Source organism: Lepidochelys kempii, chromosome 1 (genome assembly GCF_965140265.1).
Source record: "Lepidochelys kempii isolate rLepKem1 chromosome 1, rLepKem1.hap2, whole genome shotgun sequence".
In the NCBI taxonomy this organism is placed as follows: Eukaryota; Metazoa; Chordata; order Testudines; family Cheloniidae; genus Lepidochelys; species Lepidochelys kempii.
Window position 1 is genome coordinate 318,379,351 of NC_133256.1, and position 24,745 is coordinate 318,404,095.

The 24,745-nt window shown below is 39.7% G+C and overlaps 1 protein-coding gene and 1 long non-coding RNA gene across 20 annotated transcripts in view; one reads left to right on the forward strand and one right to left on the reverse strand.

The window, feature by feature from the left end:
- TAFA5 (TAFA chemokine like family member 5) overlaps positions 1-24,745 on the reverse strand; it is a 592,535-nt gene that overhangs the window by 196,098 nt on the left and 371,692 nt on the right. The window lies entirely within an intron of this gene.
- Positions 1-24,745, forward strand: part of LOC140905295 (uncharacterized) — a 56,134-nt gene that overhangs the window by 6,711 nt on the left and 24,678 nt on the right. The window contains exons 2-3 of the long non-coding RNA XR_012156811.1: positions 1,457-1,507; positions 15,223-15,336. This is a non-coding gene — a long non-coding RNA (uncharacterized lncRNA). The remainder of the gene's footprint in view (positions 1-1,456; positions 1,508-15,222; positions 15,337-24,745) is intronic.

Below are 24,745 nucleotides of genomic sequence, written 5' to 3' on the forward strand. Positions count from 1 at the left end.
AGATTCAGTTAATAACAGCATCCAAAATGGTAAATGCCTGGCATTATTGCAAATGCTTATGGTTTATGAACCCCACATTTTCATTTCTGGATATAAAAAAAAAACATTGTAAAAGCTGTAACAAGAACAAGAAGTTCCCAATTATTCTGCTATTTTCGAAGTACTATGAAGTGCATTAATTAAACCTGATTTCTTTTACTCTGAATTATTGACTTTCCAATAGTCATGTCAAAAAAAAAAAAGAGAATTATGTCCTTACAATACACAAAAATTTGGTTACAACTTTGCCTCAAAGTTCAGCACTGAACTAATACATACTGTGGACTTCCATCTAATACCTTTTTTCCAGGTGTAAAGTAAACCACAGTACTGAATTACAACTGCTTCCAAGTTACGGCTCTACAGTAAGTGCCAATCACTACTAATATAATGGAAGGTACATTAATAGATGATGCCAATACTCTCTGAGCACCTGCAAGTACATTAAGATGACTTTGTAATGCATCATTCCTGCCTATCATGTAATTAAGTTACACGTTGCAGTATACAATTTCATTAAAATGGATTAGCACAAATATCAATGCTCAAGCAAATGCAGACTTGCAAAATGTGTAAGTAAGTCAATAACATAAATACAGTGTCCTAGTAACAGGACAGATCAACTACCAGAAGGGGCCTCTTCAATATTGCCATTTAATTGCCATGCATAGTGGGGTAACAGAGGTTATTTTTGTAAGAAGGCACATCTATAGATGGGACTGCCCCTTTGTGATAATTCCTCACTATACTAACATATGGTGAGCTACATTTTGTTACTTTTCTGAAATTGCATTCTTCCGTATATGGGCACTGATTTCCGGAGATGACATGTTACATAAAGGCAAAGGTGAAAAGGAGCACTTATACAATATGAATTAGCTAAAATAAGGTAATTCACAAATGGACTAGCAGTCCATAGCAATACACCACAGAGTCAGCAAAGAAGCTGTCACATCGATAGGAAGAAAATGAGATTTGAGGGAAAGATAAAAGAAACCTGATTCTCTACTTGGTGAGAAATTATGTGTCTAAAATTAGTGTGGTTTTCATAAAGGACTTGGTCATGTACCTTTCAATACCAAAATATTAATTTAGCCCCCAATACTGTGACCTTTATTCTTTGTGCCCCCTCCGACACCCAATGTCTTACTCATGGGGGTTTGCCTGAGTTACCACTGAGTAACACACACTTACTAGTGGGTTACATAAGGACTTCTGCATTTGGCTCATAGTCTATGATATGGAGCAATTTCTTTCTTTAAAATAGAAATCAATGACTCCATAATTTTCCCTTTTGGAAAATAAATGAAAAGTTCCCCATGTATGCACAGTTCTCTGTGTGTTCTTTCATAGTAAGGCTAACAGAATATGGTGCTGGAAATAAAAACTGCATACAAATATTCTTCATTCTCTCCAGATTTTCACAGCATTTGAGATGGCAGCATTGCCATAAACTAAGCAAGAAAAGGTAAGAGCTTTTGATTTATTGACCTTTAGTTTATTATTACAGTTAATGGCATGGCAATAAATAAAAATGCAAAACCATAAATGCTGCATAATATAAGATGCTTTTACTTCCCTCAGAAAACGAGATATAGACTCATCTTAAGTATTTTTATCTTCAAATATTAATATCTGTATTTTCTCAGCCTGAGTTTGTACAAAGGAATGACAATTATCTTTCTTTGGCTCAATCATGTTTGCAGATTAGTGCTGTTGGAGTAGGGTGACCAGATAGCAAGTGTGAAAAATCAGGACACATTTTTTTGGGGGGGGCGGGGGGGAGGGAGGAGGAATAGTTCCCTATATAAGACAAAGCCCCTAATATTGGGACAGTCCCGATAATACCACAATGTCTGTAACCCTATATTGGAGTCAAAGAATGAAGCTTTTTCACCTCACACAGAAAAATTGAAGGAACAGTTTCTATTAATAAACAGAATAAACTCTCAGACTGCGGAAGACTAAACAAAATCATGCATTTCCAGCATCAAACATTAAGATTTTGTAGATTAAAACCAAAATTAATTCAAATAAAAATGGCTCAAAACTACAAAGGCATAAAAATTTACAGCATCACTCCATAACAGAACAAAATGGCTTACAATGCTGTACAGAGATGTTTAACAAACAAGTAAACAAAACACAGCAAACCGATATACTTCAAAAAAGAGTTGGAGAGTAACACATTCTTCATATAAGAATTATGTTCTTAATTATGAGGATCCATAGGACCTGATTTTCCAAAGAGCTGTTAGCTGCTCAGAAATTTTGAAAATCAGGCCAATAATATATAGCCTTCACATATTAAAAAGTCTAAAGAAAAGGAGTACTTGTGGCACCTTAGAGACTAACCAATTTATTTGAGCATAAGCTTTCATGAGCTACAGCTCACTTCATCGGATGCATTCTGTAGAAAATACAGAAGATGTTTTTATACACACAGACCATGAAAAAATGGGTGTTTATCACTACAAAAGGTTTTCTCTCCCCACACCCCACTCTCTTGCTGAACTTTTTGACTTTGTCCTTACCCATAACTATTTTACATTTGGGGACAATGTATACCTTCAAATCAGCGGCACTGCTATGGGTACCCGCATGGCCACACAGTATGCCAACATTGTTATGGCTGACTTAGAACAATGCTTCCTCAGCTCTCGTCCCCTAACGCCCCTACTCTACTTGCGCTATATTGATGACATCTTCATCATCTGGACCCATGGAAAAGAAGCCCTTGAGGAATTCCACCATGATTTCAACAATTTCCATCCCACCATCAACCTCAGCCTGGTCCAGTTCACACAAGAGATCCACTTCCTGGACACTACCATGCTAATAAACGACGGTCACATAAACACCACCCTATACCGGAAACCTACTGACCACTATTCCTACCTACATGCATCCAGCTTTCACCCTGGCCACACCACGCGATCCATTGTCTACAGCCAAGCTCTGCAATACAACTGCATTTGCTCCAACCTCTCAGACAGAGACAAACACCTACAAGATCTCTATCGAGCATTCTTACAACTACAATACCCACCTGCGGAAGTGAAGAAACGGATTGATAGAGCCAGAAGAGTTCCCAGAAGTCACCTACTACAGGACAGGCTTAACAAAGAAAATAACAGAACGCCACTAGCCGTCACCTTCAGCCCCCAACTAAAACCCCTCCAATGCATTATCAAGGATTTACAACCTATCCTGAAGGACGACCCAACACTCTCACAAATCTTGGAAGACAGGCCAGTCCTTGCCTACAGACAGCCCCCCAACCTGAAGCGAATACTCACCAGCAACCACATACCACACAACAGAACCACTAACCCAGGAACCTATCCTTGCAACAAAGCCCGTTGCCAACTGAGCCCACATATCGATTCAGGGGACACTATCACAGGGCCTAATAACATCAGCCACACTATCAGAGGCTCGTTCACCTGCACATCCACCAATGTGATATATGCCATCATGTGCCAGCAATGCCCCTCTGCCATGTACATTGGTCAAACTGGACAGTCTCTACGTAAAAGAATAAATGGACACAAATCAGATGTCAAGAATTATAACATTCATAAACCAGTCGGAGAACACTTCAATCTCTCTGGTCACTCGATTTCTGATCTCAAAGTGACTATCCTTCAACAAAAAAATTTTGAAAACAGACTCCAACGAGAGACTGCTGAACTGGAATTAATTTGCAAATTGGATACAATTAACTTAGGCTTGAATAGAGTCTGGGAATGGTTGATTCATTATAAAAAGTAACCTATTTCCCCTTGTTTATTCCTCCCCTCCCCCCCCCCACTGTACCTCAGACGTTCTTGTTAAACCCTGGATTTGTGCTGGAAATGGCCCACCTTGATTATCATACACATTGTAAGGAGAGTGATCACTTTAGATAAGCTATTACCAGCAAGAGAGTGGGGTGTGGGGAGAGAAAACCTTTTGTAGTGATAAACACCCATTTTTTCATGGTCTGTGTGTATAAAAACATCTTCTGTATTTTATCACAGTTTGCATCCGATGAAGTGAGCTGTAGCTCACGAAAGCTTATGCTCAAATAAATTGGTTAGTCTCTAAGGTGCCACAAGTACTCCTTTTCTTTTTGTGAATACAGACTAACACGGCTGTTACTCTGAAACCTGTCAGATAAAGTAGTAAATTTGAAAAAAAGGCAACATACATAGTAAAATTTAAAAAAGTGCCTAAGCCTTGTTTACATTAATATGTGAAGGCAAGAGGAGCTAGGCTTCTAAGTGACTTAGATGGTTTTGAAAATTTTACCCCAAGTTCTCATCTTTTTATAATTATTGTGGTCCTAATGTAACACACACCCCTTCTGGGTGTGGTGTTCTGTCCCATCTAGTGGCACCAAGACCAGGTAGAGAGAGAGAGATAAAATGAGTCTGCTCTACAGCCTCAGGACCTGCCTTCATTGGCAATGTTAAAGCGCTGCTGCGGCTCTGAAAAACGCTCTGAAAAACCCCACCTCCACGAGGGGCGTAGCTCCCAGTGCTTGGTACTTGATACTTTACAGCGCTGAAACTTGCAGCGCTCCCGGGGGGGTCATGTTTTTTCACACCCCTGAGCGAGAAAGTTGCAGCACTGTAAAAGTGCCAGTGTAGACAAGCCCTTGGATAACAGCCAGTTGGCTTTTAGCTCATCTTGTAGAGGCTCATGCACTAAGCTCCAGAGGTCCCAGGTTCAATCCTGCCCACCGACCACCAGGGTCTGTCGGCGTTACACTAAAATAGAAAGACTTGTAAACTAAGTGAGGTATGTTCTGATAAAAGACCATTTTTACTGAATTTATCCTAACTAATGTATGGTCAAATTTCAATGCCCTTAATGATGCAGTGCAGTACCTTTCTCACTGGAAAAGGGCCACTTGTGAAATAAGGTGCTATTTCTAGAGATATATTTGCACAAGATTATAATTTAGAGATGCTCCCTCATAAGGGACAGTATTATGAACACAGAAATTTGGAGATGTGCCCTGGAGGCGGGGGTGGGGAATACTGCATGGCTGTGTGCAGCAGTTCACCAGAGATGCGCTCCAGTTTTTTTTCCCCTTTTTTCTTTTATTCCTTTCTCATTCACTGGTTTGTTATTTAATGAACCCCAGGATCCTTACATGGTGTCAGAAGTGCTGAATGAGAAGGAAACTGCGGTCATTTTGAAGTTAACTCCTGTGTTTGCAACAGAAAGCAGAGACAAAGGAAGGTACCAGAGAAGCACATAGAGCACAAGGCACAGAGGCTTTTGAATGTATTTGATGAGCACAATACTAGCTTGACTAGCTTAAGAAGGGACGGGGGAGTCAAAAATGGATGTGTTGCAACTTCCATCCAGTCTGCAATTGTCAGCAATGTTGCAAAGAACTAGAAAAAAATCAGACAGACATTTGAATTTTATGTAGCAGCCATAGGGGCAAAGAAAAATGATAAAGTGAAATCATCATTATTATTACATGTTGGGGTGGAAGCATTGGATATTTATAACAATTTTAAGTTTGAAGAAGGTGAAAGCATGAAGTTAAGTAAAATACTGACTAAATTTGAGGAACTCTGCATGCCTAAAAGGTATGAAACCTTTGAGAGAGACAATTTTTTACATACATGCAAAAAAGTGATGACACCATATAGAGCAATATGTCTGAGAATTAAGAAAACCCAGGAAAACCTGTGACTTTGGTGAGCTGACAGAATCTGTGGTCAGAGACAGAATCATTTGTGTCATTAAAGACAATATGTTAAGAGAGAGATTGCTCTGTGAAGAAGACTTAACTTTAGAAAAAGCTCGCCAAATATGCAGGGCAGCAGAACTGTGAAAGCATAAACCAAAGAGCTAAGTTCACTAAAAGGGGTTATCCATGCACTAAGTACAAAACAATATAGCCAGAATAGGTCAAATCAAAGAGTGGAACCATTCACTATGAAAACAAGAGGGAAGACTGGGTACAGACAGTCATGTGGAAGGTATGGATCACAACATGGCCCCTAACAGTGTGTTACCTTTAAGAAACTGTCATAAATGTGGGGGAAATAATCATTTTGCAAAATGCTACAGATCCCAAATGCAGAATAGTCAAGTGCATTCAGTTAAAGACAACCTGGTTGAGGAGTTTTTTATAGACATACTGGATCTAGCAAGCCTGATGAGAGTGACCGGATACTGCCTATGACAGTGATTGGAACAATTATTTCTCTGAAACTGGATGCAGGAGCTCAGATTAATATTCTGTCTGAACAAGATAATGAGAGACTGATAAGACCAAACTGGGACCAACCAAAGTAACTGGTTATTCTGGAACAAATATACCAGTGAAGGAGAGGTGCATTGCTAGCATCAACCCTGAAAATACCACATACAGGCTCCCATTCATTGTTGTGACAAAGGAGGGACACTAATTTTAGGCCTGGTTGCATGTGAGAAACTCAATCTGGTAAAATGGGTGCTCTCAATATAAGATCATACTGAACCTGGCTATGAGGCACTCTTCTGGGAATATCATGACCCGTTTCAAGGGTTGAGTTGCTTGCAGGATGAACATACAATCTGGATAAAAAAGCAGGTCCCTACAGTTATCCATCCATGTAGAAGGTGCCATTTGCTCTGTGTGATAAACTCAAGGCTGAGCTTGCAAGGATGGAAGCAATGCAAGTAATACAAAAATTTCAGGAGCCAGCAGAATGGGTGAGCTCGCTTGTCATTGTGGAGAAAAGTAATGGACATCTACACATATGCTTAGATCACAGAGATCTCAATAAGACTATAAATAGAGAACATTTCAAACTACCAACCAGAGAAGAGATTATGGCTCAATTTGCATACTCAATATTTCAGTAAATTGGATGCATCCTCAGGTTTTTGGCAGCTAAAATTAACCGAAGAAAGCTCAAAGCTATGCACATTTAATACCCCATTTGGAAGATACAGATTCTTACACTAATCCTTGGACATAGCTTCAGCACCAGAAGTGTACCACAAAACCATACATATGATCTATGAACATATTGATGGTGCTGACACCTCAATGGATGACATCATCATCTGGGGCTCAATGAAAGAGGAGCATGATTGTAGACTCTGGGGAGTCCTGGATGCAACTAGAGCTGCAAAGCTCAAACTAAATAGGGAGAAATATGTTTTAGGGATTACAGAACTGACTTTTGTTGGGGACATTATTTCCAATGAAGATGTAAAACTCAATAAGAGGAAGATTTAAACCTAATGGGCAGAAGGTTTAAAACAAATACAAGGAAGTTCTTCTTCACACAGTGTACAGTCAACCTGTGGAACTCCTTGCCTGAGGAGGTTGTGAAGGCTAGGACTATAACAGGGTTTAAAAGAGAACTGGATAAATTCATGGTGGTTAAATCAATTAATGGCTATTAGCCAGGATGGGTAAGGAATGGTGTCCCTAGCCTCTGTTTGTCAGAGGGTGGAGATGGATGACAGTAGAGAGATCACTTGATCATTACCTGTTAGGTTCACTCCCTTTGGGGCACCTGCCATTGGCCACTGTCGGTAGACAGGATACTGGGCTGGATGGACCTTTGGTCTGACCCAGTATGGCCGTTCTTATGTTCAGCAATTGAAATGATGCCATGTACCCTGTCAAAGGAAGATGACCAACGGTTCCTAGGAATGGTTACTTATCTTGGAAAATTCATACTTAACCTATTTACCAAAGCAGTGGGTTTAAGAAAACTCCTATAGAATAAAAATGAATGGTATTGGGGTGCAGAACAGGAGGAATCATGGGAAGGTTTAAAAGAACAACTAATACGTGTTGAAGCTCTATGCACCAGGAAGGATTATTAAAATTTCAGCAGATGCTTCACAGTCTGGGTTAGGTGCAGTGATTTTACAGAAGCATTGTTGTTGGCAACTAGTGGCATATACATCCAGATCACTGACTGAAGCCGAAACCAGGTACACACAGATTGAAAAGGAGCTTTTAGAACTAGTGTTTGTCTGTGAGAGATTCAATCAGTATGTTTATGGACAGACAGTGGAAGTTGAAGCAGACCACAAGTCCCTTGATAGCATTATTTAGCAAACTGCTAGATTACTGTACTTTAAGGATTCAAAGAATGATGATAAAGTTACAAAAGTATGACTTGGTTGTGACCTACATGCCCAGTTAATTCATGTGCACTGAAGATGCACTTTCCAGAGCAGTGGCTCCACAAACCAGAAAAGACTTTAGAGACAGAGATGCAAGCCTATGTAGATTTGATTGTAATGTCAATTCCCAGAGCTAACAGGAAACTGCAACAAATAAAAGAGGAAACAGAGACAGATGAATAATTGGGAATCCTTAAAGAAGTGATAATTTAAAGGATGGACTGAAAAAATAAGCAGTTGTTGTTGTCCTCCAAGTTTAAGAGCCTATTGGAACTGCAGATACAAACTTACAGTGATAGAGGGGGTGATTTTCAAGGGCAGTAAGGTGGTAATTCCAATGAGCCTCTGAAAAGAAATGCTACAGAAGTCCATGAGGGTAATTTGGGAATTGAGAAGTGCAAACATGAGAGGTGCTGCATTGGCTGTGGATCAATCACAACATTACTACATGGTAAGAAACTTCTTTTCATGCTTGAAATACAAGTCATGCCAACAGGCAGAGCCATTGAGATTTCATCCAGTTCCACGAAGGCCTTAGGAGAAGGTTGGCACTGACTTATTTACCTGGCAATCAAAGAATTATTTAATAGTCACAGATTATGATTCTCTGTATCCAGAAATGTGTACACTGCACAGTACTAATAGTAAGTTAGTGATAGCCAGTATGAAGGGAATCTTCTCTAGACATGGAATTCCACATGAATTCTTCAGCGACAATGGGCCACAATTTTCCAGTGCAGATTTTGGCAATTTGACATTGATTGCGATTTTCCTCACAAAACATCAAGCCCAAATTACCCCCAATCAAATGAATTTGTGAAAGGTCTATACAGACCATAAATAACCTTATGAAAAAGACTTTTGACAGTGGGGGTGATTTGTAGAAGGCGTTACTGGTACATCCTTAGAGAATGGCTTTTCTCCAGCTCAGCTGTTAATGGGAAGAAGGATCAGATCTAATTTACCAATTACTGATAACTTGCTGAAATCTCTTCACAATGCAACCATACGGAAGATGAAAGAAAATCAGAAGTGGAAGCAGAAATATTATTTTGAAAAAAGGGCCCAGGATCTCCCATCTCTTAACCCAGGTGATAGAGTGTGCCTGTGGAACCCTAATACTTGGGGGAAACGGGGTGCCATTAAAGAACAGCTGCATCCATCTTATGTAGTCCAGACAGACCAGGGAAGCACATTTAGATGTAACTGAAAGGATCTATGAGTAATTTCAGAAAGTTTCAACACATTGACAGTAGATGTGGATTCTGGCATTTCCCATCTGACTGATCCCTTATCATCAACGCACAAAGGAGAAACTGTCAAGGAACAAGAGAACAACTCATACTCTAATGAAAGGCTGATACTGAGAAGATCAGAGCAGGGGATTAAACGTCCTGAAAGACGTTGCTAACCTGCTTGGCGAAGGGGTATTTTAGGAAAGTGAGTGATAAAGAAGCACTCAAGAGTGATGTTCTGATAACCCCGCCTCTCTAGGTAGGTGACACAATGGGTTTATGGAAATGTACTACAAGGCTTGAGAATTTAATGCATGTCTTATTAGATAGCTGTTACGGTACATAAGAGTTCATTTGTTTTTCTTCAAGAGGGAAGAAGTAGGGATATGTTTGTAGAAGATTATAATTTAGAGACGCTCCCTCATAAGGGACAATATTATGAGCATAGGAATTTGGAGATGTGCCCTGGATATGGGGCCACATGGCTGTGTACAGCAGGTCACCAGAAATGCTCCCCAGTTTGTTTTATTAAAGTTGTATTCCTTTCTCATTCACTGGTTTGTTATTTAATGAACCCCAAGATTGTTACACTACTCAGCACGAGGAAGGGTGTTAAAATCTGGCCTTTAAATGTCTAATTAGACAACTGAACAGATAATTGCAGAAAGGACACTGACTTAAAAAGGTTGGCAACTAAATAGCTATTTTCTCCAGTTTATCAGGTCTATCTTACTACAGTATGTATAGCATACAAAACAGGTTATTGTTAATGTTCCTTTCCACCATGTAAAATTACCCTTATCCAGCAGAGGAGGTCTTTAGTAGGCCTCCTATACTTAAAATGTAGACCCAGCATTTTTCTATTTCCTGATGAGCTGGCAAAACTGCTCAGTCATTAAATATAAGATTCTAACCCTTTCTCACTGTTGCAGAAGAGTGCCAAACTTGAGTTTGACACTTCAAATGTTCTGTTTCCCTCTCCTTTAATAATGGAATAATCTTCGGTTCAGCTTCATGCTCTAGTAATTGATATGACCACTCCTAAATCCTTGGTTCATTCTATAAGCATGTTTAGATACACTAATTTTCTCAACAAGCAATGGATGTTAGTAAATTAAAAGACTGGTTTATTTTAAATACTAAATGTCTAACAGATCAGGACCTAATATTGGTCAAGCTAATGGCTATGGATGCTATAACAACAAAACAGGAAAAACTCTTACATGGATACAGAAATCAGGACTAAGTCAGGAAAAGGGATACACATTTACACTACACTCACAATATTCATTTACAAAGTCTCCACTGTGCTACCAATGATTTATTAATGAATTTAATGCTATACTTAAATATCCTATTTGGCATCTATTGTTACACAGTTTGGCTCTTCATCTTCCTATAAAAAGCAATTCATATAAATACAAACCTGAGACACTCTGTGAAAGCTGTTAGGCTGAGTTACAAACAGTTTAAAAGATCCATAGCCTATATACTTCCCAAGCAGGGGCTGCTGATTAAGACATGCAGCGTCCACAGCCTGGCTCTGACATTGCCCTCCCCCCTCGCCCATCCACCTGTGCCACAAAGGAAACAAAATCCTATTTCCCTATACCACTTATAATGCACTTGGGCAAATGTACATTTTATCAAGGAAAGACCTTTCTTCCTGACCCTGAAGGATCATCTGTTTATGCTCTGAAGCATGGGATTGATAACCAGTGAAGGATAACCACCTGTCCACACAAACGATGTATGTTTAAAAATCATGGCAATCAGAGATGAGAACATCCTTCTAGAATATTAAGGAAAATATAGATTAAAAAAAACAAGAAATTTATCCTAGGGTTAAGAAATGTTTAAAACCCACAACAATCTCTCTTCTGTTACATGTGGTGCTTTAATTAATTTATTTAACAAAACCAACCATGGCATCTGTCATAAATATAAAGGGAAGGGTAAACCTCTTTGAAATCCCTCCTGGCCAGGGGAAAGCTCCTCTCACCTGTAAAGGGTTAAGAAGCTAAAGGTAACCTCGCTGGCACCTGACCAAAATGACCAATGAGGAGACAAGATACTTTCAAAAGCTGGGAGGAGGGAGAGAAACAAAGGGTCTGTGTCTGTCTGTATGCTAGTTTCTGCCAGGGATAGACCAGGAAGGGAGCCTTAAAACTTTTAGTAAGTAATCTAGCTAGGTATGTGTTAGATTATGATTTCTTTAAATGACTGAGAAAAGAACTGTGCTGAATAGAATAACTATTTCTGTCTGTGTATCTTTTTTGTAACTTAAGGTTTTGCCTAGAGGGGTTCTCTATGTTTTTGAATCTAATTACCCTGTAAGATATCTACCATCCTGATTTTACAGGGGGGATTTCTTTATTTCTATTTACTTCTATTTTTTATTAAAAGTCTTCTTGTAAAAAACTAAATGCTTTTTCATTGTTCTCAGATCCAAGGGTTTGGGTCTGTGGTCACCTATGCAAATTGGTGAGGCTTTTTATCCAACATTTCCCAGGAAAGGGGGGTGCAAGTGTTGGGAGGATTGTTCATTGTTCTTAAGATCCAAGGGTCTGGGTCTGTAGTCACCTAGGCAAATTGGTGAGGCTTTTTACCAAACCTTGTCCAGGAAGTGGGGTGCAAGGTTTTGGGAAGTATTTTGGGGGGAAGGACGCGTCCAAACAGCTCTTCCCCAGTAACCAGTATTAGTTTGGTGGTGGTAGCGGCCAGTCCAAGGACAACGGGTGTAATATTTTGTACCTTGGGGAAGTTTTGACCTAAGCTGGTAAAGATAAGCTTAGGAGGTTTTTCATGCAGGTCCCCACATCTGTACCCTAGAGTTCAGAGTGGGGGAGGAACCTTGACAGCATCAGACTTTGGGCAGGGGAAAGTGACACTCGTTTGATACAGTATTGGTATGTTAATAATGTGATAAATTTACTTAATGCTTAGCACTAATCCTAGAAACTACTGAGATGAACTTGATAAAATCTGTCCTTAGAGAAATGACTTTCCACTTGTTTGAGGAACACATCTAATTGGGTTTGAAAATGGCTTCTGATCCACTAATCTATAAATGTATTTTTAGAATGAATTGGTCTCAGGTTTTATATACTGAAAAGTCTACATCTGCTGGGCTTTTGGTAGCATTCTCATTTTTAAGTGTTTTGGAGATGAATCAATGCACATTTGGACAGATCAGTCTCTCTCTTTCATCTTGATTAATCCATTAAAGTTAATGCTTCAGACCTCATTTGCAGCAGAATCTCCTTGAAAACCTGGAAAGGTAAGTTAATCATGAAAACAAGGTGATGCCACATCACAGTGTATGAAATCTCCATTCTGATAACTTGATGAGTGGATCTAATATGTTAGGGAATTATTTTTAAAACTAAAGATCTGAATTTACAATTTAAACTTTGCATTACCAACTGCCAGAAATAGATTACTTTTGTCAGCAAAGTCAGAATATAAAAGAAATTGAATTAAATGAGTGGCAAATTTTAATGCAGTGCAAAGACTGCTGAAGACCATCAATATTCACGTAAACACTGTAAGATAAATAAATATCAATGGGATATGGCAAGTACACAGACAGAGAGGAGTATTAATGTTGAAGACTTTTACTAATATGCAATACCCACATCAAAACAAATAAGACTGCAAATACATCAGGACCACAGTTTTGGTTACTCCTGGAAATGTTTCTTTCCCTCTCTTTCTGCACACGCCTCTGCTACTCATGTAAACAGCTATTTAGTACTGCACTATGGTTTCTTCTATTGAATGAAAGATAAAATGGCAGATAATTAAGTAATTAGGCAATTGTAATTAAATATAGAAGGTGTAATCATTAGTTAAAATGTAGTCAATTTGGTTGTTATCTGAGGGGCTGTCGCAACACAGAAACCATCTGTACATATCTGACAAAGGCTGGTGCATCCTCTTTCTTGAACAAATAGCTTTTTTAATTTAGTGAACCAAGAAGCACATTGCATTTAGCCTCTAGAGAGCCCTCAACTGAAAACAGGCCCCACACTTTTATAAGTAGCTATTTCAAGCAAATGTTTCAAGTTCCTGGGAAACACTGCCCATTCCCACCCTTACAAAACCAAGGATGCACACAGTTGTGTTTACTACTCCCCGAGAGACAAGGTGGGTGAGATAATATCTTTTATTGGACCAACTTTTGTTGGTGAGAGAGACAAACTTTCAAGCTTATGCAGACCTCCTTTTAGGTCTTTCTATTCCCTGACAGGCAATTTTTATTTCCTCATGCAGCCTTTCCAGGAGAAAACAGTGGTTTGAATAAATATGTACAAACATGTAACTTGCTAACAAATGCTAATCTCAAAGGTACAACACGGAAAAGGCAGATTTTTCAAATTCTCACAAACGGATTACTTTAGAAAGTGCATACAATGTTTTCTTTATCCATTGTTGACACGGAACTCTTGAAGAAATCTCAAGAAGCTCTCATTACAGAGACACCCAAATGTACATAATGTATCTGTGTTTTTTATTAGAACGCTGTATCTTTATCTCTGAATAAAGGAGAAAATATGAATTTACATTGTATCCGTATGCAAATATGAACTGACAGACTGAAGTACTAACAAAGGGAACAAGTTATTGCATCTAGGCAACATTCAGAGGGTGAAGGAATTTAACAATTTTTAACATTAAAAACATTTAGGGTAAATCCTGTTCCCACTGAAGTCAACAGCAAGACTCCCATTGACTTCAACGTATCTAGGATTTCACAGCTAACCTCTGAAAAGTTAGGGATTGATCCTGCTCCCATTTAAGCTGAGGGAAACACTCCCATTTACAAAAAAAAAAAAGGAGTACTTGTGGCCACTTAGAGATTAACAAATTTATTTGAGCATAAGCTTTTGTGAGCTACAGCTCACTTCATCGGATGTGTAGTTCACGAAAGTTAGTCTCTAAGGTGCCAAAAACACTCCTTTTCTTTTTGTGGTACAGACTAACACAGCTGCTACTCTGAAACTCCCATTTACTTCACTGGAGCAGGATTGCTTCCTGTGATGGTATGGGATAGTAGGTGAGACTTCTTAATTCGGTACTAGTTCCAGAGTTAAGGACATATTAGTCTTTTTTTTAGGTCCCTCCTCCCCCGCCCCCCCCCCCCAAAAAAAGAGAGAAAGAAATGAAACCATTCAACCAAAACCAAAAGTCATATTGGACTCAAAATTGATAGGTTAGTTCTGGGGCTGTGGTTAATTTTGGTATAAAATTTGAAGTGAATTAAATATGGAATTTTTGAGTATGACACCATAAAAACAAATACAGCTGGGAAACAGTTTCAAAAACTTTTAAAACTTTTTTTTTGCCACTTTGTAGCAAAAATAAAAGAAAGCGGGAGAGAAATAAAGCCAGCTCATCAGCATCTCCTGGCTGAGGCCAGGACCAAAATTAAGTTGATTAGAGACTGATTGCAGTGCTAATGGCATCTAATTTAGGCATGTCTCCAGGCAATGTAGACTCCTGTGACCTTAGTGCAGCACTGGTGGATACTGTGATGCTGGTAAACCAAGGGCCAGCTTTTGCCAAGGTTATAGGCATTAGCTAAGAACCGAAACTCATAGTTGGAGACCAGACCAGTTCACTTATGTGTTAGTGTTAGGTATTAGTCTTATAAGAATGCATTTAGTGTTCAGACTCTATAGAATGTTTGTAAATTGCTGCATGCATTAATCTTATTTGTAATGTCTAAATTGTGTGCTGTAAGGAAATATGTATATTTTGCTTTATTACTTTAAAAATGTTTGCTCTCAACTTGTGAACTTAGATGGGAAGATGTTTCTCCACACCTGTCCAGAAGAACTATCAAAATCAGATAGGCCGTCAAGGGACTTCATAAATATAAAAGATTGGTGAATGGCCCTATCACACCTTGGAAATGGTATGTACAAGGAAGCTTGTCCTATGCACTTGGAGGCGGAATGAAGGAAATAAAACCGAGGAAAATTTGTCATCTCTTTCTTGTTTGAACTCTCACAGGGCCAGGGACACTAAACTGAAGCCAGAAATCCCCAGGGGTTACCCTTGGGTCTGCCCTAAAAGACTTTTTGAATTGACAGATCTCTACAACTCTGTCTCTCTTAGACTTAGATTACAACTCATCTGGGTGTATATACTTGCTTGCTTAACCTGTAAATAACTCTCTTATTTCTCTCAGTTAGTAAACCTTTAGATAGTTTAGTACAAGATTGGTGTAAGATCTAGGGCACAACTGATCTGGGGTAAGTGATTGGTCTCTTGGGATTGGAAGCAACCTGAATATTTTGTTATTTTTGGTGTAAGTGACCATTTATCACTAATTCCAATTACCCTGGATGGAAAGACAGACTGTCTGTGACTGCAATTTAAGACTCTTATAGTGATTCAGGAGTTTACATTTGCCACTGGCTTGGTGAAATCTTATTATAGACTATACCACCAGTTTGAGATATCTGCCCTGTTTTTGACAGTCTGCCTTGAGGCAGGCGCTCACCATGACAGAATGACAGAGACTTAAGCTTTCTTTTTTGGGGGAAAAATAAAGTCTCTAGACCTCTTCCCAGAAGTGCTAGAGCTCAGGTAGTAGCTCAACTGCTACGGCAAATTATCAATGAAAACAAGAGATCTTTTGCCATCAAAAGGTTCTCCCCTCCTGCAGGCCTCAGCGGTACATTTCCTCCCCTGCAAGCTCTCTGCTGTCACCCAGGGTATGTCTTCATTAAAGAGTTAATTCAGGTGATTAACAGTAGGGTCTGAGCTCCCAGGTTAGCCTACCTCAGTTGTGAGTGGCCAAACTGCAAAGCCCTATTTGAATGTCTAAAGTGAACTGTATCCACACTGGTGCTGCACTCAGTCATGTGAGGAGCTAGTTTTTCTGGGGTCATACCCTACAGTTCTTTGTGCTGCAGTAAACTGATCCACCTTATAATTCTTTCTCAGTGAATTGTGGGAGAACCTGTCTGTTCTTCTGGGTGGGGGAATCATGGGAAGGCACTGGAGGACTATCAAAAATGGAATGGGTTAGCCACTGCAAAGTAGCAGGTTATCAGCCCAAGTGTAAGCCGCACTCAGACTTTAGCCCATACCCCTGCACAGATCAACTAGCTTGGGTGTAAAGTACCATCACACCCAGGCAAGAGGCTTGTGTATGGGGACAGGACCTGGGTTAAGGACAACACTGAAATAAGAGCCCGAGTTAAATCTGCAATGAAAACAGCCCCTTAAAGCAGATGGGGAGAGGCAAATGAGAAGACTAAGGGAGAAAGTCCCCTTCCTCTAGACCTACTGAGGTCTGTAGGAGGGAAGAACCCCCCAAAGACTCTTCGGAATTTCTCAACTAGAAAGCCTTAGGAGGCTCAGTTGAATCCACCTCCCCACAACTGTTTAGCTTATCTTCCTTATGCTTTATGAGGCTTATCTGGGGCTATTCCTAAGGCTTGGTACTTTTGGGGCTACAGCATCCTCTATGTACCTTGATAGACTTACTGTGAACAACCACTTGCACACACACCTTAGGCTCACTCAAAAGAATGAATACAATAAGTAACCACCTCCACAGAAGACTGGTTTATTAAGTGACTTGCCTAGAATCACATAGGAACTTTGTGGCAGAGGCAGGGAGATAATCCAATTACCCAGAGCAGCATTCAATTGCCTTAGCCATGAGACATCCTTTCTCTTTCTGTAATCCCCTGCTTCCTTCACTACCTGCCTTCCAACCTTTGAAACAAATGAAGCAGAAGGAGCTAGGAAGACAATCTAGTTCAAACAGCCTCCTTTATTACACAACCTTGACTCAGCCACAGAGCATGGTCAACCCTGTGCACTGAATGAGGTAGGGGTCCTGTGGAAAAAAAACAGTGATCATGAAATTAAAGGCTCTGACAAATTAGCATTAATATCAAAATTTTCTAATTCTTGGTGCTTGACTTTGTAACCTTAATTATGTTCTTTCAGTTCAGTTTTTGTATGTGTAACTTCCTAAGTTTTTAAAAAAGCAAACTGAAAAAAAAACCCAGAAATTCCATCATATGGCATCATATCGACTGATACCCACCTGGTTCATCAACAGGGTTAGAATCTTTATTTCCACCACTCAGACCTCTGCCACTTGAGCTAATGGAATAAGTGACAGCACTAACAGTAGATTTCACAGCTATTTGCTGATTGCTGACAGCAGAGCAAGGGTGAGAGTCAGGAATCTTGGGTTTCATTCCAGGCTGTGGATGTGAATATGTTCTATTAGGCACCAACTCTTGTGTGCATTCCCCGTCCCACATGTATGACTTCTTTCTCTTCCATTCCCTCCAGATTGTCTTTATCCTCATCCCGTCTTTTCCTCATCCCTGGCTCCTTGTCCCAGTCCCTAGATCCTCACCGAGCCAGTACCAGTGTCTACACCTCTGTCTTCTCTTCCTAGTCCTAGTCTCCTTTCCCATAAATCCTGAACTCAGTCCTCTGGACTCCCCCTCCTAGTCTCCTTACCCAACCAGACCCAGACGTTCGCCTTCTGTCTCCTTATTTGATATCTCTCCACCATCCTGGCCTCCAGTTCCCCCATCCACCCACATTCCCCATTTCCACTGGCCCCCAGTCCCAATCTCTCAGGCTCCTCATCCAATCTCAGTATCCCCACCAACCCCAGTTATTTGTTCCAGACACTTTGCACAAAGATAATCCCTTATGTATTGAGGTGCCTTTGTACCCTATCCAACATACTGTTTTAGCAACCGTATTACTAAAAGCAAAAGCAAAAATGGTTAGTGGTGTGGCAGGATTTGAACTACATATGAACTAAGACATATTATCATAGAAAGGAGAAGAGAGAGAGAGGAGACGTGATTGAAGTGTTTAAGATCATGAAAACTAGTTAAAACTGATCAATCGTTACCTTTTAGCTTATTTATTTTTACAGTATCTACTAATATGGCACAAGGACAAGTACAATTAATAGCATATACATTCAGAACCAGTGAAAAGGCATTCTTCATCACACAGTGTGAACGCAAACTGTAAAATTGAATACCATAGGAGCTTGGAGTAAAATATCACAGATGAAATTTTATAAAGTCTGCAAAAGTTTATGAAAAATGGAAACTTTTATACCTACATATGTTAAGATAAATTTTAACTGAATTTCAAGCTAGAGACCATAGGATGATCACTGTAGAGGTAAGGAAAGAATTCATACCACTGCTCACATATATAATAATGAATAATTGACTTAGTGCATTATTTGCCACCCTTTTGAGCACCAGGTATTCTGGCACTACCAGAGGCAGGAAAGTGGACTAGAGGAGCAATGGTTTGATCAGATAGGACAAATACTATGTTCCTGTACTCAAAATTTTTTACAGAAAATGGAGAATTGAATGTCAAGATTTAATATTTCACAGATAAAACCGCCAAATTAATGAACAGTGCAATTCACTTAGAGGACCATGAAGTTAAATGTGATAAATCTGCACTGATCATTCCAAATGCTATATTCAACATCTGGATCCCTAAACCAGCTAAAAGAATTTCATTGTAGCACAGGTGAACACAACTGCATTAAACAAGTGAGAGAAAATGCTGAGTCTGTTATCCACTAGCTCCATAAAGAAAATGGATTCTATAAATATTGCTGAAATTATATTATAACTCCATTACATATTTCAAAAAAATGTATCTTATTTTTCACTGTATGGCTGTGAAACATATCTTGCAATATGGACTATGTGTTCAGCTTTCATTGTCTGCGTTACAATCTGCAGTCCCACGAATAAACCACGATTGCCCCATAAAAAGGACAGCATTACATAATCACATAGTTTTGATAAACAAAATTTAAGGTAAAAATACTAGTAGACTTAGAGGCAGGAAATTGCACTAAATATGTTTGAGAAATGCATTAATATCGGACAAATGTCAATATTTGGGCAATTCCAACTATTTTATGTCAAAATACACCCCTCTTGAAGATCTGGCAGTTCAATCAAAAACTACACAAGGCTCAAATTGGGAGGTGAGATGTGGCAGGCTGGGCATTTGTTCTGGGATATAGCTTTCCTCATCTATTCCAAGGTGTCTTCTTGTGCTCCAGAATTTCTGCTTTCATTAAAAAAAATCAAGTCTCTAATCCTTATGGTGTGAACCAAGTGTAATTGATGAAACGTCTGTCTGAGGGCTTGACTACACTGAGACAGCCAGGAAAATTAATCCAAATTAACTAAATGAATTTAAAGTAGAGTAGTTAAACCTCATTAAACCCCTGTATGAACACCTTCATCCAGAGTTAAACTGGATGGTCTTAGGCCAAGTCTATACTACAGACCTGTACTGGTATAACTCCGTGGCTCAGGGCACCCCTGAGTGACACTGTTATACCAACCTAGCCCCCATGTAGACAGCGCTATGATGACGAGAGAGCTTCTCCTGTCAACATAGCCACCGCCTCTTGGAGACATAGCCACAGCCTCTATGTCTGCATGTGGAAAAGAAGCTCTCCCGTCAGTGTAGAAGCATCTTCACTTAATTGCCGCAGTGGTGGCAGCTGTGCTGATACAGCATTTTAAGTGTAGACCTGCCCTTGGTTCAGTTTAGTTTAATTCATTTCAAGAGTGAAAAAAACTAAACTGCAGTAAGGCCACTATAATTCTGAATAACAATGTCCACAAAGGAATTTAACGTTGTTTAACTAATTCACTTCAAATTCACATCTTTAGTTAATTCAGATTAATTTTTCTGCATGTCCCCACAAAGACAAGCCCTGAGTCTGCAGAGAACATGAAACAATAGCTCTGACACTTGTGAACTCCCCCATTCATCTCATTTAGGCCAGGTCTACACTCAAAAGTTAAAGTCAATCCAGCTATGTCGTTCTGGCATGTGAAAAATCCACACCCCTGAGCAACACAGTTCATAGCCCCTGGTGTAGACCATGCTAGGTCAACTGAAAAATTATTCTGTCGACCTAGCTACCAACTCTCAGAGAAGTGAATTAACTACACTGATGGGAGAATCCCTCTTATTGTTATACTGAGTGTCTACATTGAAATGCTCCAGTGGCACAGCTGTAGCATTTCAAGTGTAGACAAGCCCTTAGGCATTGACTCAGGCACTCTTGCCAACAAACAGTGGCTACACTGCGTACCTTTTAGCAGCACAGCTGTGTCACTAAAAGGTGCGTAGTGTAGATATAGCCAAGGTAACACCCACACTTACATAGAGTCTGCTGGCACACTGTGAATGGCCTATTCAAGTTGAATGGTCTATCAATAATGACAATGGGCCATGGGGAAAGCTTATCTTCGCATGATGAACTGTCCTGGGAACACATCATCAGCCTATGGATAATTGCTGCCATGACTCATCGAAGCAGGGAAAGGCATGTGACTAGACCACATGATATGGAACTCCATTCTGGTACCTGTATTTTTCCACAAACTGGGCACAGAACTTGGCTTGAAACAAAGGGGTTCGGGTCATATGGAAGAAGCTATAAAAGAGGAATGTGACATCACCAATTGGCCTAACTTCCCACACAAGAGAACACCTGGAAACATCTGAGGAAAAAAGACTGAAAGGGGGAAGTGCTGGTCCCAGGCAGGAAAGAAGGAAGCCTGCCTGTGTATGAAACCTTGGAGGACTGTTTATACTATCTAACAGGGTGAAACACTGCTTAATTCAAATCCTATCTAATATATTACGCTTAGATTGTGTTTTTGTTTATTTGCTAGGTAATCTACTTTGATCTGTTTGCTATCACTTATAGTCACTTAAAATCATCTTTCTGTAGTTAATCAATCTGTTATATATTTTACCTGAAACTGTGTCGTTTGAGTGAAGTGCTTGGGGAAAAATCCCAGCTCAGGAGCAAGAGTTGGTGCACATCCACTTTCCTTTGTAGAAATGGTGGGCTGAGTAATAGCTCCTTTACTGGTCAGGCTTTTGACAAGGGCAGGATGGTACAGCTCCAGGGTCCTAGGCTGGGGAGCTGGGGGTATTTTGGCTGGAGCCTCTCTATTGTTAGTTCATGAGTGGCAGAGAAGAAGCTTTCATGTAGCTGCAGTTGGGTGTGTCCCTGCCTGTGTGAATGCTGGTTGGAGTGCAGGATCGGGAGCGGTCTGCAGCTTGTCACAGCAACAGACTGAGAGGGAGCCAAGGCTGGTGAGTCGGAGGGCTCAGTGGTACCCCAGTTCCAGGTTGCATCCGGGGGCGGGGGGGAACCTGTCACAAGTATACATTCAGAACAAGTGAAAAGGCATTCTTCATCACATAGTGTGAAGGCAAATTGTAAAATTGAATACCATAGGAGCTTGGAGTAAAATATCACAGATGAAATTTTATAAAGTCTGAAAAAGTTTATAAAAATGGAAATTTTTATCCCTACCACCAAGTACCACCACAAGTGGTACCACCACTTATTTTTTCCCCCATCAAGGAAGAATAAAGCACAGAAACTATCAGTGTAATAAAATCCTACTGAGGAGGACCTATGCCCAAGGAACCCACATTATCATTTATTTTGAACATCAGTACACAGCGTTGGCATCTCCTTGCATCTCAAATGGGTGGAGTGAGGAAAAAGTGTTGTTAACTCCTGCCCCAGCCCACCCACCCCACCCCACTCAAGCCATGTAAACAAAGTTAATATAACTATTGTGCACTCTAGCTGGCATGTAATGGCTGTTGCCTTCTATCACCAAAAAGTGTTTGCATTTCAAAGCTCTTTGGGGCATGGACCGTCTTTTTCCTATGTGCTTGCATAGTGCCTAGCACAAGGTTCAAGACTGGGGTTCATAGCCACTAGCAAAATACCTATAATGTATAAAGATATAGGGTGCCACAGAAGTTTCATTGCACGTAGGGACATGTAGTGAATTTCATACTAAATTGCTGTTATCATTCTGTAGTTGGCAAGCCAAACGAACACATGACTACAAAACATGTACTGGAAAGGTCAGCTAAAGAACCAACTTAAAGACCACTGAATGAAAAATCACCGGCCGAGCTCCAGCAAAATCTTAGGAATATAGTTGAGAAATCAAAGAGGTAAAGAAAAGGATTTTGAGGAGAGGAGAGAAACAAGATATAGGCTATATTGAAGAAACCCAATGCAAAAAGAAACTGTCACACAGCCCAAGTTATTTGGAAAACATTCTATTACTTCCCTTGCAAAGCACTGGCTCTTCTGAATTTTCAGTCAGAAATATACCAAAGTTTTATAAATAACATTTCTAGGAACCTATGCATGCTTTTGGATCATAACCTGAAGGCAATTAATAAATAAACCTTTTCACGTGGCTACAGGACTGACTGAGAATAACAAATGACTGAAAAACTTCGCAAGTACTTGTTCACATATCTGAAGTGGTTTGATACAAAAGAGTAGTAGTAAACTCATCTCTGTGTGCCTCATTGGTATTTTATGTTTATTTACTGCAGTTGCATGATCAACAAAGACAGTTTATATTTTTCTTTTATGGAGAACATTTAAAAAAATACAAATTCTAACTTTCAAATAGCTTATCTTTTAAAGGGAAATAGCTAAAGCCAGGGTATTCTCAATGATACTGGAAATAGATTCATAGATATTAAGGTCAGAAGGGACCATTATGATCATCTAGTCTGACCTCCTGCACAATGCAGGCCACAGAATCTCACCCTCCCACTCCTGCGATAAACCTCTCACCTATGTACTGAAGTCCTCAAATCATGGTTTAAAGACTTCAAGGAGCAGAGAATCCTCCAGCAAGTGACCTGTGCCCCAGGCTACAGAGGAAGGCGAAAAACCTCCAGGGCCTCTTCCAATCTGCCCTGGAGGAAAATTCCTTCCCGACCCCAAATATGGTGATCAGCTGAACCCTGAGCATATGGGCAAGATTCACCAGCCAGATATCCAGGAAAGAATTCTCTATAGTAACTCAGATCCCACCCCATCTAACATCCCATCACAGGCCATTGGGCCTATTTACCATGAATATTTAAAGATTAATTAATTGCCAAAATCATGTTATCCCATCATACCATCTCTTCCATAAACTTATCGAGTTTAATCTGAAATACATTTTCTTTCTTTCAAATGTGCTCCTCAAAGCTTAAAACCTAAATCATTTCTCCCCTCCTGCCCTTTCCATCATACGCACAGATTTATTATGTTAAAGTTATCCTTTATCTATTTAACATGAGAGAACAAGGACACATTTGTTTTGAAATAGTAATACAAAAGGAATTAAGGAAAGAAAACAAGATGGATCAAATCAGGTGCATGTCAGTGTCTCCTTAAATTGAAACTTTTTTTTTTTTTACACGGCTGTGGATATCTCTGTTTTGAAAGCTTATTTGTCTCGAAGATCAGAAAGAAAATAAAGGACTTAAACGAGGGACGCCGAATGGCAAAAGCATTTTACCTGTGTAAGCTGGAACAAATAATGTTTTCGCTAGTAAATATTCAATTGGTGCTCTGGAATTAAGAGTCATTTTTATAAACATTTCAGGTTAAAATTTTGTTATCTGCTATACCGATTTCTATGCTGGGCTGTGCCAATACATATGGATTGTAGTATACATTTGTAGCCAGTAGTACATATTGCTTAATGGATCAAACATCAGCTTTTGTGACCCACAAAATATCTGTCTGTCATCTTTCTCGTCCCATCCTTTTTCTGTTATCTCCTCTTGCCTTTCTTGTCTTATTTTAGGACCCAATCCTGTTAGCATGAGTAAAGTTGCACATGACTTTGCAGATCTGGGGTCTAAAGCCCTCATCCTGCTAGGCTAGGAACACAGTCCTGCAGCCACATGAAATGGTTTATTTATTAATTGCCTTTAATTTATGACCCCAAAACATGTATAAGCTGCCATACAGGCAAGGATTTTGGTTCTGATTTTCAGAGGTGCTGAGCACCCTGACTACAATTGAAGTCAATGAGGGCTGAAGAGGCTCAACATACAAGGCGCCAGTTAGGGGTCATATCTGACAAACACCCAAAATAAGGACACCAAAAAGTTAATCATGGAGGAAACTTAAAATGAGAGGGGCCCATTCCTTTAGTGTAAACAGCTCTTTCTCGGTTTAATGATTCTCTCTTTGTGATTAACACAATTTTCAGGAATAAAAGTGAAGGGGCAAATTTCTAGGTGGCAATGGGACCAAAATGAGCGACATCTTGCAACACAAGGGACATTCTAGAGCTACTGTGCACAGTATCACTGAAAATCAGGTCCTTTGCCATTACCTGTTTTGTAACAGTCATGCATACCTATTGTGGCATATATAAGCAATAAGTAACTGATGTGAAAAATTGTGAAGAAAAAACAATAGCCTG